Below are 14,859 nucleotides of genomic sequence, written 5' to 3' on the forward strand. Positions count from 1 at the left end.
ACCCTCTACACTGAACATAGTCCGGCGTGGGGCACACGTCCGAGCGGTGTCCTACCCTACCACAAGTGAAGCACACATCAAATTGTTTCCTTTAGAGATAACATCTCAACAAGGTCGGCCCGTAGCGCACAAAGTTTGGCACTCTCAGTCCATCGAAGAGGACGATGACTGAGCCCGACGTCTTGATGCGCTTGGCGACCAAAGTGAGCGGGTTGCGCTCATGCACGATATTCCTTGTGATAGTGGACTGGGAGTCCCTGATGTCGACTTGTCTAATCACCCTTTGCACGTGGCGTGCGGGGCCGTCTCGTACGCATTGACCTCTTACTCCGTTTCTACGATCTTGAAGGACTTGGTTCTCACTTACCTTGCCGCATGGTCTGGTTCAGGCGTGCTGACCACCACGATATCTTGTGTGAAGTTGGGGAACACCCTGTCTTCACATGCTTGCTCTGCCGTTAGGCCTGAAGCCTCGATCACTGCAATTCCAATTAGGTGGTACTTTGCTCAAATTTAGTCCTCCTCGTGGCCTGATTATAATCTTCCGATGCTCCTCGGGCAGTTGGGGCATCCTTGAGGCCTTGACTATACGATTCTTGATAGAGCCGGTGCTGGTGGCGGGTCCCTTGCGGCCGTATGTAGCGGCGTCTCCGCCGGACGCTTGCGAGGTACTTGGCGTCGCGTTGCCCGCGTTGCTGCTCTTCTTTCCAGCCCGGGATCGTCGTCTGGTAGCCACTGTGATAATATATGGTACGCGGGAGTGGAAATTATAAACATATGAAGACAGTGCGCCGTGCGGTGGCGAAGATGACAGCGACTCTTTGCAAATATCCGCAAGAGAGTCATCATCATCATCATCATCATCATCGACACCAATTTGGGAGCGTCGGCAGTGGCGCTTCAAAAAAGCGTGGCGCGAGAGAGTGGCCCGTGGTCCCGTGGCGTGAGCAGTGCGCGAGGTTCGGCTTTGGACGGAAAACAGCTTCCTCGCTGGGCGTCTGGCCCATAGGAGCTATCGCCGCCCGCGCCAATACGCCACACGCGAGTCAGCGCTGTCGCCCGCTGGGAGGTTACCTCGCCCCGCTCTCCCGCTGGGCACTGGTCCAGGAGGGCTGGCGGTCCTGAATCGGGCGATCGAGTGGTCGAGTGAGCGGCCACAGGGCTACCCCGCCTGCTGTGGACGCGACCCGGTGACTGCGGCCGTGGGCTCCAGAGCGCATACCCCGCCGGAGGGAAACCGGGCACGCGGATGCTCCAGTCCATCGACTGTGGAGCAGGGCCACCTGAGCCCCGCGAGCTGGTCCGACCCGGCTGTCCGACCCGGCCATCCTACACGGCTGTCCGACCCGGCCGGCCGACACTGCTGTCCGATCCCGCTGGCCAACATCGGTTCCACGAGGTCTCAGACACGGCGACACACGCTTCCGCCGGAACTGTAGGCCAATCATAATCCACCGATCCATAGATATAGTGCATGTCGTCTATGAGGCATCTTGGGAAACTGTCCCGTGTGTGTGCCGTTATCTGTGTTGTGTACGTCAATACACGTCTGATGTGTGTTTGTGCTTTCACGTGCTGCTTCTCCCTTTTTCTGAAGTGATCCGGCCGCAATAACATCACAGCCACTTGCCAACCGAAATCTTCCTCGTTGTTGTCCTCTTGCTCTTCCATACGGGAGTCTGCCATGCCCGCCTGGCACGTAGGTCGGCAAGGCATAATGGGCCCTGTTCCTCGCAAGGGTTAGCTCCGCACGTAGTGGGATGAACAGAGAAAGTAAAATGAAATTGTCAAAAATTGGTTCCCACCTGAAAACTTTGTATCAGTCGAGTCTGGGCAACTACATGAATCTGATGATGTGCTTGAAATCGTCGTTGCTCGAAAAATTGGCCAGCGGAACATCGAAAAAGACGGAGCCAATGTGAGAGACGTGTCTGCTCCGTGCTCTTCTTCTTTTCTCCGACTCCCACCAATGGTCATTGGTTTTACTGCCACCCGTATTCGAGGCGTAGTAGCGGTTTTGGACCATCAGTAATGCTTATTAGTTTTACTGCCACCCATATTCGAGGGGTAGTAGCCGTTTTGGACCATCAGTGGTGACGCCTACGACGCCGGATTTTCCGTCTCATGAGCCATATAATGCTATCGCATTAAAAAGCTACACACACACACCCGTCATATCAACCAAGTACTAAATAGGCTCGCTGAATAGGGCTTTCATATCGCGCACCGTAGAAAAGCCTGGCATTGCCTTCACTCGTGTCGTCACGCCGTATTTCGCTCTTCAAAAATTAAGATGAATTGCCTAAAACATGTCACTAATCAAAATTGCAAATAAGCCTACACACGTAGAACTTGGGATCCGCATGGCGGCAACTGCAGCAAACAATTCAAGGGGCACTTAGTTATCCCTACGGGGATTAATACGAAAGCATATCGGCCACGTCAGCAGAAGCGCGGCCACGTTTGGTGGCGCCATTGGCGGACTCACGTGACAAGAGAGGCACGTCAGCAGAAGCGCCGCGACGTGACCAATGCTTTCGACTCGAGGCGCTCACAATGCAATGTCGTGGATTCGACTCCCACGAAAGGTCGAGGATTCGACTACTACAAAGCTCGTGGGTTCAAGTGTCCTAATTAACAATATGTTAGTTAAGTGTACAATAATTAACTTCACCCTAATTAACACAAGATGTTGTGGGCTTGACAGCCTTCAACTCAATCTTAATTTTGCCTGAACACCGAAGACCGTGCGTGCGACTCCTACCAGTGGTCATGTGTTCGAGTGCCGTAATTAAATTCGCCTGAATAAACACCATAGGTCGTGGGTGCCACTGCTACCAATGGTCATGGCTTCGAGTGCCCTAATTCGCCTTAGTTAACATCGAAGATCGTTGGTTTCACTCTTACAAATGATCATGGGTTCGAGTGCCCTAATTCACCTTAATTAACAGCAAAGGTTGTGGGTTCGACTTCCAGCAATGGTCATGGGTTAGAATGCCCTATTCAGCTTAACACCAATGGTCGTGGATGGTTCTCCTACCAATGGTCATGGACTTGAGTGCCCTAATGAAATACGCCTAAACAACCTATTAACACCAAAGATCGTGCGTGCGACCCATACGAATGACCGCGGGTTCGAGTGCACTAATTAATATCGCTTTAAATAACGCCAAAGATCGTAGGCTCGACTCCCACCATAGCTGAATGGTTCTTAGCCTTTCCAGACCACCGTTGGCCACACCGTCAACGCTCGATTTCCCGCCTCAAGAACCATATAATACTCTCGCATTAATAATGCATTGAGCATTGTGAGGACACTCAACTCTCAAGCGGCCCCTGATGTGTTTCCGCTATGGCTTTCTCATCTCCTGTAATCCGGCTTGCAAGTGCAGCTGGGCGCCTGTGGCAGTCGGTGTTGTTGGAGGTTATTAAGCGGTGGCGTGAGTGTTGAACTGCTAACACCAACTAACGGCGGGTTGACTCAGGCGTAAAACGGAGGGCGTGGGATCGGCGAGCTGCGCCGAGACGTTTCGCGGGAGCGTCCCGAGAAAAGCTTCAAAGCAGGGCACCGGGATGGATGAATTGGATCGTTCGAAGGCGACACCGCATGCGTGATTATACATGCGAAAAATTAGCGTGCAGCATGAGGGCGAACATATTCGCACGCGAAGACTCGGGCTTGCTCAACTTGTCGCGCCGCATTCGGCATGTTCTATTGGCAACAATTCTGCGGGGTAGATTTGTACGTAGGAGCCTCAATAAATTCCCCTTGTGATTGTCCGCGCTACTGTGTTGTCGTTCCTTTGTCCCAAGAGCGCGCTTTCGTTTGTTTTTGCTTGGCTTTCGAAGACTGCACAATATACATATTCCAAAAGGCATACGGTTCAGTTTATTGTAGTCCTTTATATTTCATTAGCACGATTGCCCCTCCCATTCTTCTCTGTTCATGCTGACTGTCTCAGACAGTATGGTGAAATTCTACCAACTAGCCCAAATTTTAGCACTTAAGAAATCTGCGAGAACTGGTTCGTTTGCTATATTTTCTATATCTAGCTGGAAGCTATCGTAAACGCTCGAGGGGAACGGGGCATACACGTCTCCCAATTCGTACGAAACCATGTGAACACCTAGCAGCAACCGTCGCATCTGAAACCCTCCGCGCCAGCGAATCAGCCATAAAGTTCCCTTCAAAATCAGTTTGATAACTTGAATACATTACATGTCCCCTGAAGCGAGAAATTTCGCATCATTCCGATCTCTTGGAGAAATGTGAGAAAAATACGTAACACTTCCACTGCAATCGTTTTAACGGCGGTGCGGTGAACGGGCGAGTGCGGTTGCGCTTGTCGGCGCCCAAAAAAGTAAATTGCCGAATATGAGTGCGCACTGACTTGCCGTAAGGATATAGCCTTAACTACATATACATAATGCGCAATCATGATATCAACTTGACCGTACTTGTTTCATTTCTGGCCATTTAGCGCGAGTCTTGCTTCCTCCCCGCTCTCATGCTACGCCGCCAGTTAAATGTCCTTCCCCTTCAGTAGCACCCTTATATCTTAGCGTAGAACCTTGTGGCTAAAAAATTGCGCACCAATAGCGCACCTTAATCAATTCCGTCCCTGGTCTATATAGGCCAGCATCCTTCTGGTCTGACAAGCTAGCGCACGGGACACCCAGCTCCAGCGGCTGCGGCCTGAGCTAGGGCGTGTTCTATTCCCGCACCGGCCTGGCCAGCCAGGCTAGACAGCAGAGCGTTCTATTATCGCCGACTCGGCGTAACTGCGCGGTGCGCAAATCGCATCCACGTTTCCCCGGACTGTCCCCGCTCATTTAATTGGCCAACTAAATGCGCTCTTCCCCAGGCGGAGACCGAATGCATGGGGATCTGCTTATTGAACGTAGACAAGCAGATACAGAAAACCTACTTAACTCGGCGAATAGTTCATATAAAAAGAACATCGCGGGCGCGCAGCAGAGTGGGCACCGCGCTCGAAGCAGCAATCAGGGTACACTGTAAAAAAAATGTTCCTTACTTTACAGAAAATTTGCTGGTAATTTGTGACCGAACACTCTTCCGTAAATTAAGAACGGCCATTTCCGTAGAACCGACAACTGTAAAAGAGAGACCGTAAAACAAGATACGAGTGCTTCTGTATCTAGAAAACGGAAGACTCTGTATTCCGAATCTCTACTATAACCGTTAAAGTACGGTGCTTCTCGTATTCAGAAAACGGAACACACTGTATACTGAATTTGTACTATAACCATTAAAATACAGGTGCTTGCCGGCCGTATTCAGAAAACGAAAGACTCCGTATGCTAAATCTGCACTATATCCGTTAAAGTACAGGTGCTTCCCGTATTTCCTCTGGCAGAGTATATCTATTGTTCGGAGAATGTGCCATCAAGGACAAAATTGCCTAGGACGTGCGAGAGTCGACCGAATTTTATGGTGCACTATTTGCTGAGATCAGCCGTGCTACCATCTGCGTTCAGAATGTGTATACGTGAGCCACTGTTTTCAGCGGTCTTGAACAGAAAGGCAATTTGGTCAATGCTCGCACTTCCAGGGTACTTTTGTGCATGATAGTACATCTCCTTTAATGCAAATCTAATGAAGGCAGCTCATAGCCAAAGCAGCAGGTCACCATTGAGAAAATTGTCTTGTCAACACGCTGACATGGCTGGAGGGATAGAACACTTTGCACTTTGTGATATGAATGCACTGCATAGCATATATACAAAAATGTGCAACATTTCAGTCCCCAAGTTCTTAGATCACAGAAGCAACTTTATTTTCTTCAATCACTCATCTTGCACTTCTTCCTTGTGAAAGTTGTTCTTGACCCCAAATGCTTGCAAGGATAAACTTGCTGCTGTTAAAAGAAACAAATAGTATTCGTGAATATCCATCCTAAAGAAAGCGGCAAAAAAGTATAATCACAGAACACGACAAAGCAGTAACTCCTGTGTTAGAAAAACATGTAAGTAGACCAACATTGTTGGAACAAGGGATGCTGCTGTAGCCAACATTTCGACATAGGTGCTTGTCATTAGGGTAGCAAATGTTTTCCTTGGCTGTGTTGTTTTGGATTGTGCAAAACTCACTGGCCCCTAGCCTCATTGGGGGAGAAGAAATTGGTGTATATAATAGGTCAAGAGAAGCCAAAGTGTTAAAATAAAGGAAGGAAGGGTGTGCTTAGCAGTGGCGATTGTGATGGAGTGGGCTGTCAGTACTTGCTACGAGTAGGGGTGACCAAAACAGAAAACGATGTACACATGTAAGCAGTCATTATTCCAGTAGACCTAATCTTCCCAGAAGAGAAAATAGGTATCAACCTAAACAGCTTGCACTTTTGGAAAAGGAAAACGAAGAATTAAGGAAAATAAATTTTGTATCAAGATGCATCTGGTTAAGATCACTGTAAATGGTAAATCAAGGCACATTATGAATATATATTTTGTTGAAAGCCGATGAAGAAAAGATATATTAACCAAATAATCAAAAATAGGGACATTAAAATTAAACTGGGCATGACCACAAAACAGTAAAGAACAGCCTGTAGAAAAAAATGGGATGGACAATATGATAACCAGCTGCAAGATTGCAAAACGCCGAGCGCTGTTTATATTCATGCTGCTGTTGACGGCTTCAAGTTTGTCTTCCTGTGGAACCTTTTGACTTACTTGATCAAGGAAATGGGTCATTTTTTAAACAAGTCAGTTCAAATGCAGTCGAAAGCTTCAGCATTATTACAATGAAAGAAAATATGAGCAGTTTTCCTGGGTGTGCTTTCATCACCAGTTATTTCCACTGGTGTAAGCTCAAAATTTAATGATCTAAATGGACCTTAGCTCCTGGCAAACCATTAGCTGGTCTTTTTTTCAACACCGATGCCTGCACATTATGTGTGTTGGCAGGAGCGCTAGCGATCTACATTATACTTGTTGCCACAACCAAGGTGAAACTTGGTAACAGTGAGTGAAAAAAAAAACAGCATTCCACAATACTGATTAAAGTCGTCTGGAAAAGTTGCTTAAGTTATTGTACACCCCCCAACCCACCATAGACATAATTATACACCACACTGACCCTCATGGTGTCAACCATGCTATTATAACACTAAGCATCAAGTGAGGAGAATTAGGGGATAAGAGGGCACAATTCTTTTTGTTATGACATCAAATGTGCTTTACAATAATGCTACATCCCAACTAACAAAGGAGCAGCCGGTTTGTGAGATAGTGACCAATGCATACGAAAGCTAATGGCATTCTGTGCAGCAGAATGTTGCCGATGAGGTGTTATGCGCACAAGTGCGCTCTTTCACACAAAATGACATCCTGCAGTCAAACCTTGTGCAAACATTAGAGATTGAAAAACACCACAGTGGAAAGCAGAGTGCTAAATTTGTTGAAGATTACTAAAAATTATTCGATTACTCATTATCCTTACTGTTCGTTAAAGATTCACAGATTGTTCCCTACATCGCTGTAAACAGGCACCCTGCTTTTGCAGTCGTAGCTACAATGATCTGTGGCACAGACAAGAAGAAATGCTCATGAAGTTTATGCAAGAGTATTCCCTACAAATTACACCCCATTTCATATTCCAATGTGGTAGAAGAGGAAGACGAAAAAAACTAATTTCTGGTGGAGGATGCATACCCCAGAACAGAAGAAACAAGTGTACCCTAACCATTGCTGCTGCCGATGCCTGTGCACTAGCGGTTACATATAATATGGCAGTTACAATTGTTTTTCCACAAGCACTGGAAGCTGCTGCCAGTTTACCAGTACACAGCTGTAATAAATTTAAGGCAACTTAAAGCTCTCTAATGGATTTATCTCATATGACACAAGTGGAATGCAATATTCTGCAAATAAGTGAAGCGCGATGTGCCATCCCATATAATGAAACACCTTTGAAGAATCTGAATCACCACCTGCACTCTTAGGCAAAGTTACACCCTTTGGAGTGCCCCTTCTGCCATACAAGAATAATCGTTATCTGCCTTGATGCGTTTCCTTTCTTGAAAACGCCACGCCCGCTACTTTTCTGTCGGGAATGCTATCATGCTGATAAGGCGCATGCCGTTCGTTACTGCAAAGTACAGGGCTCGTAGCGTTAAAGAAAGGAAATGCATCAACGCAGATGACGATGATCGCTGTGTGGCAGAAGGGGCACTACAAAGGGTGTAACGTTGCCTAAGAGTGTGGGCAGTGACGAGGTAAAAGAAAGTTCTGTGTAAAGTAGTGCACCTGTATAACCTAAAGCTGTGGAGAATGCATTTAGTATCAGCTGTGAAGGTTTTTAATTTTAATTGCACGCAGTAAAAACCTGCATGCAGTTTTGCAAAACGCAAACCCCCTACCTTTTTGTTGTTCAAATGTAACGACACGTAGGGCCATAACATGTACAGTATGGGTTTCGTTCCGAAACAATCAAAGTGAATAGCACCACCCTAAGTGTTATGTGCCTTCTGTCTCACATTTGCTGTCACAACATTGTTAGTGTCAAATGCTGCGATCGGCAGAGAAACGGATTTTTGGAGCAATATAAAGTATTAATTACTGTGATCTCAGTTCTTTCGCTGCTGTTTTCACTGCGGTTTATGGTAATTAAAGTGGATGAAAAAACAACTTGCCGCAGGTGGGAGCCGAACCCACAACCTTCGCATGCGAAGGTTGTGGGTTTTCATCCACATTAATTATCATTAATTTATCGTTTCCTTATTTCATTTATTAAGCATAGGCAATTTCCCCTATGGTGTCCTTGGTGGCAGTGTTTGTTGGCTTCTTATGATATGGCTCACAATTGTAGTCACTTAGTGGTGCATATACATGTAAAACTTTTCTCGACCAGAAAAAATAACATTTTTCTTAGTGACAAGCGGGTTACCTCCAACATTAATTGCACCACCCTCTATCTTGTTGTTTGTATCGATTGTTTTGCAATCGTCAAGCCTGCCTTGCACTATTTTCTTGCAAGTAAATTTCATGACCACTTTCCAATGCAATATTATTGTTTCTCTACGTATATGTATAGTTTAGGTATCGGACTGTTTCTGTTCAACGCACTTTCAGCCTACCAGAGACCACTCGGATGACATCGCTTCAACAGCATAAAAATAAAAATATTGTTTTAAAGTAGAATACGCTGTAACGCCTGTGAAGATCTTATCGCGCCTTTGTACGTTTACCCTCCCTCAAACAATAAGATATCTAGGTAACCGTGTTTCAACTTCTACTATGTTTCACGTTACCTTAGCTGTGCCGCTAATTATTTTGTTGCCTTTTGGTCCATGTACCCGAAATGTACTCTCCTATTTGTAAAGAAAAGAAAATATTTCAGTGCTATTATACTTGCAAATCTACTAGTGACTACTTTCACTGTTTCCAAGGCACTCAACGGCGGTAGGTTCCACGGTAACCTAGTTTGCTTCTGAAATCAAGTAGTCATAATTGCTTTTCTTTTGTTTACCAATGGATGTTTCTTCGCGTGGATCATGAACATTTTTTACATTCCATCGCTTTGAATGCGACCGCGACGGCCGGTAGCTTGTAACCTCGTGATCAGCAGCATTGGATAGATTTTTAGCACTCCCGGTGGGTTGCTTGCACTGCTTGTACTCCACCGGGCTTGCTTTATCAAGTGACCCGTATATCGAATATCAGAATCATTGCCTCGCATTCTTTTCCGCAGGCACCCGAGACCGGCTTAGCCGCAGCGAGACTCATGACTGGACACGGCCGCCGAAGACGCTCGCCGGTCTCCCTCCCGTGCCCCACCTGTCTCCCTCCCGTCTCCCTCCCGTGCCCCCCAACCCTGCCCCCTGCTCCCGTGCCCCCCCACCGGTCTCCCTCCCGTTTCCCTCCCGTGCCCCACCTGTCTCCCTCCCGTCTCCCTCCCGTGCCCCCCCACCCTGCCCCCTGCTCCCGTGCCCCCCCCCCACCGGTCTCCCTCCCGTGCCCCACCTGTCTCCCTCCCGTCTCCCTCCCGTGCCCCCCCACCCTGTCCCCTGCTCCCGTGCCCCCCCACCGGTCACCCTCCCGTCTCCCTCCCGTGCCCCCCCCCCCCCACCCTGCCCCCTGGAGGGCCCTCCCACAGCCCTGACGCCCAAGGCACCGAGAGAAGCTAGTCGCCGCAGCTTGCCCACCGGGGCTGTACCTGTCCACGACATGCCGGCCCTGGGATGGGAACACAAGGTCACCCTACGGAAGTAGGAGCCGGGTGTCTCCGGGATTTCAGTTCCTTTTCTTGATTACTCCGAACAGTGCAATAAATGAGTGTCCACAGCAGTCAATGCGTTGTAATTTGTGGTGAAGGCTGAAGACGCAACGTCTCTTTCCCTCTCCTCCAGTCTCATTCTCACTGGCTCCTGGCAGTGCGAGCTAACGTAGCCCAAACAAACCTAAACGCTCGGATGATGCTGCATGAAAGGGGTTATAGAAGGTATCGCGTCAGGGGCCTCAGGCAAATTAGGCATACAGATATCCCCTCCACTAAAGTATGCCGAACGTTCATCATAACTCGGTCTTTGCGAAACGCTACGATGCGGCACGTTGAGACATCGCCTGATTCGTGACGACTTCGGAGCACCTGGCTACACTGGTCGGGAAACACGTAATAAATGTGGTAAAGCAGCGCTCGTCGCCTCACATTTGTAGCATAACATCAGCGTAAACAGCGGTAAACTATATGCATGGGTACCGGACGCACAAGCTTCCTATACTGACAGTACACTGTTAGCAAAAATGATCCGAGATGGGAGTAAATGGCTTTTCCTCTAGCGCATTCCCTGATGGGAGGTAAATATACTCCGGGTAGGCGGAGTAAAAGATCTACTCCGCTGCTGAACGGAGGTTGTGGAGGTACTTATGGGAGTATACGTTTACCTCCATCGCGGAGGTTGTGGAGGTACTTATGGGAGTATATGTTTACTTCCATCGCGGAGCTTCTGCGGGCAACTATGGGAGTATATGTTTACCTCCATCGCGGAGGTTGTGGAGGTACTTATGGGAGTATATGTTTACTTCCATCGCGGAGCTTCTGCGGGCAACTATGGGAGTATATGTTTACCTCCATCGCGGAGGTTGTGGAGGTACTTATGGGAGTATATGTTTACTTCCATCGCGGAGCTTCTGCGGGCAACTATGGGAGTATATGCTTACCTCCATCGCGGAGCTTTTGTAGGGAACTATGGGAGTATATGTTTACCTCCATCAAAGAGCTTTCGCAGGGAACTATGGGAGCATGTGTTTACCTCCATTGCGGAGCTTTTGTAGGGAAATATGGGAGTATATGTTTACCTCCATCAAGGAGCTTATGCAGGGAATTATGGGAGCATGTGTTTACATCCATCACGGAGCTTTTGCAGGAAGCTATGGGAATACTTTTTTACATTCGAGGGAGGCTTTTCAAAGTACCATAGTATTTCTTTACAATGATCATGGAGGTTTTACAGGAACATATGGGAGTATCTGTTCACATGACTCGGCTAGTATGCCAATTTAAGAATTTTCAATATTGAGTTTCCACACTGAGAAATACACAATATATTGGTTTGCAAGCTAGAAGATGCAAACAAAAGTAAGCAAAGTAGTGCTTTGTATAAAATAACTTTATTGCATAAGCAGAGGCAAGGAAGAAATGGACGACGCAAGCACAATCTCTCAACTGGTTTTTGATTCTTTCTTGCCCATGTGTTATCTGCACAAACCAAACAGTAAGAATAGAAAGCAACTCATCCAGCTGCAGGTTTAAGCACAGACCTTATGAAGTACATAAAAAAATACATGGAAATCAGCCACAAGTGCCTAAACAAGGTGCAATACAGTTATTGTAGAAATAACGTAGCTATAACAGTGCATTCTCTGACAAATCTAGACTGTGGTACTACAAAAGGTAAAGAGGACATCATTTCTCATTAATATTGACATGTGCAAGAGTTAAAGCAGCAAAAAGTTGAGAAGACGCCAAAACACTTATTGCACTTCAAAATTAAATGATTAGGAAAATGAAAGTTCTGGTAGGCACTAACAGAGCCATTTTTACTGTGACAAGCTGGCAGAGTGGACTAAATAAAGCAGAGTTCAGCTTTGCTTTTTTCCCCCATATTACCGAAAGGCAAACATAGTGGCTAAGAGAGAGTCGTAAGGGATGGTAAAATGTTCATTGTATTGTACCCCGATTTTAAGAGCGGGTGAAAGTGCATGCTTTCAATAGCAGCACTGCCTCACAATTCCTTGCGCAGACTGACTCTAGGAACTTTGAAGCCGGTGGATCATGCCCTTAGCTCCAAACATACGTCATGCTTAAATTTCTTAACACAATAACATTGAAAGAAAAAGCAGTCTCAAGAAAAGCAACAAAAGTGGCAGAATAATGACAAGTGGGCTTCTGATGGCCATCATCCAAACTTCCTTACTGATATTCCACCTGGACAATGCTGCTGGTGCAAGGCTTACAGAGCCTTAGAACCACCATGGGCTCACTTCTGACGATTAAAGGCAAAAAACAGGCAGTGCTGAAGACCGCATCATAAAAGAACATGTGGCCTAGTTGAGATGACAACTTTTGGAAGCTTCATTCCGTAACATCTTGGGAAGGATAAAAAGTAAAAAAAAAATCTTTTAGAGAAGTGTGCCAATCTGAACTTAACATTACAGCACAAACACCTAAGACGAACCACAAAAAGACACGACACACACTGGCGCTTTTTGTGGTTCGTCTTAGGTGTCTGCGCTGTAACGTTAAGTTCAGAATTATGTACCAACTAGGCCCAAATGAAGTTTTACTGTGCCAATCTGACAACACTGTTATAAGAGATTTCTCACACCCTTCAGAGGAATAAGGGATCTGATTGCTGGCTCACAGCCTTGCTTGCACACAGCAAGTGCTGCTGCGCTCGAGCATGGTCAAGGCTGGTTGTATTAGTGATAGCCTGCATGCAGGCTAGCAGCAGCTTGGCATCTGCTTTTATGGCAGCAGCCGTACAAGGTCCTTGCCGACTTTTAACACAAAGCCAGTATAATAAAATGCGAGAAACAAAAATTATGAATTACTTATTCAGAAACCGTGCAAATAAGCTATGTATTCAAACAAGGTATATGCAGGCAACTTTTATTTTATAATTGTTGATAATTATGTCTCAAAACAAGTTCAAGGCTCCGAACCAGCGTTGCATTTACATTTAATGTGGCTGCATCCACATTGTAACTTTTCTTAACAGCATCGCTTAAGATGTTGGATGCCTCAATGGCACTGCATATATTGCACATAATTAAAAAAAGAATATAGACTGTAACCATTGTGAAACACCTCGTAACAGTGTCGCTGTAAGACAATGACACTGCAGATATTACACATAACTAATAAGTAAATAAAAGGTACATATAAGCAACGAAATAGAAAGTGCACGAGTAGCAGAGAAGGAAGGCATGTTAAACATCACATTAAAATGGCATAAGGCATTTGAACATAATGCTGAGAACACTTGTGGTTTACGATAATCATCAAGTGAAGCATGCAGAAAAGTGTTAGCCATGTTAGCCAATTCCACGGCCTTCAAGACCTACAATGCCATAAACTAGTGTCTCAAGGTGTACACTCCTGGCCATTTGTGCAACTGAAGTCAACGAAGTATGCTTCCATTAAAGCTAGGGTACCATCTCTTTTCCGGTTTGCACTGCACTCTTTTCATATGTTGAATACAAACCTTGGCCACCTTGGCAAGGAACAGTACCAACAGATGAGATAAAACAAAAGACAAACACAGTGCTGACTGACAAGTGGATACGTTTGCTGCCATGCTTTCCCTTTTCACACTGTCACGAGTCACCGGCAGAGCATGTGCGATAATGTGGAGCAGACAACATTGGTCAGTGAAATGGAGAATGGATACATGAGGTGAGGAAGCATGTGAAGTGTCAGAGAAAAATTGAAGGAAAAGGGGAGGAAAACCAAGGAGCGCGCATTGCTGACATGGATGAGAAGCAAGGCAGTTGCATCTCTAGCTGTGTTTGGAGATGGGAAGTAGTAGCTGGGACCACGGACAGACGAGAGGACATCCAAGAGTTGGCCAACAACAGCTTCCAAGACCCGACTACATCGCCATGACTATGCTCTGCAACCCCAACCCAACGGCACACTGCCATAACCGGCCTTGTCCAGTGCCACAATCACCTGACCACGTCGGCCACACAATGCCTGACTAGTCCAGACTGCGTCGTGTGCAATGCAAGTCTCGTAAGGGGGCGACAACCTCGTCACTCACAACGAAGGTCTATGTCTACGTCATGTTGCAACTACGCAGGCTGACATCTTGCACCACGCCTTGCCGACGTTCACTGCTACTCTGACAGTCAGAACATTCAATTCTTGGGGACTGTCACTTGGCCAGTCAGACTATAAACATTATACAGCTAATTTCTCATTTGTTTTGATTATGTATATACCTAGTTTTGTTAATCTCTTTTGTGTACAGGGTATATTTTGTGCACACTTACTTTGCTGGTCATTTGTTTTGGGTTACATTGTGTCTTGGGAAAAATATTTAACATATTTGCATTGCGTCTCTGTCCATTCCTGAAGCGCTGAAATTCGTGACAGTTGGCAAGCCTGTCAGGATTTGTTCTTCCTGCCGTGCTCTTCCACATGAGCAAGGGTCTCGCTGATGCCACGGATGTACGGTATTGAAGCCCGTTTTTTGGGGGGGTCCAGGGTGGGTGGGTACTGCGTGAGCCAGCTGGCACCCTACTGAGTCAATGAAGTACTCAGGGTATCCCCAAGCCATCAACTCCCACCGCACAAGTGAATTGTCTGCCATGTGGTCTTCTGCTGTTGTGCACACA

General features: G+C 46.6%; 1 long non-coding RNA gene across 2 annotated transcripts in view; it reads left to right on the forward strand.

Moving 5' to 3' along the window:
- LOC140218847 (uncharacterized) overlaps positions 1–10,305 on the forward strand; it is an 80,546-nt gene extending 70,241 nt beyond the window's left edge. For both annotated transcript variants that reach the window (XR_011895035.1, XR_011895034.1), the window contains one exon: positions 9,710–10,305. This is a non-coding gene — a long non-coding RNA (uncharacterized lncRNA). The remainder of the gene's footprint in view (positions 1–9,709) is intronic.
- The last annotated feature ends 4,554 nt before the right edge of the window (positions 10,306–14,859 follow it).

This window comes from Dermacentor andersoni, chromosome 6, assembly GCF_023375885.2.
Source record: "Dermacentor andersoni chromosome 6, qqDerAnde1_hic_scaffold, whole genome shotgun sequence".
Taxonomy (NCBI): Eukaryota; Metazoa; Arthropoda; class Arachnida; order Ixodida; family Ixodidae; genus Dermacentor; species Dermacentor andersoni.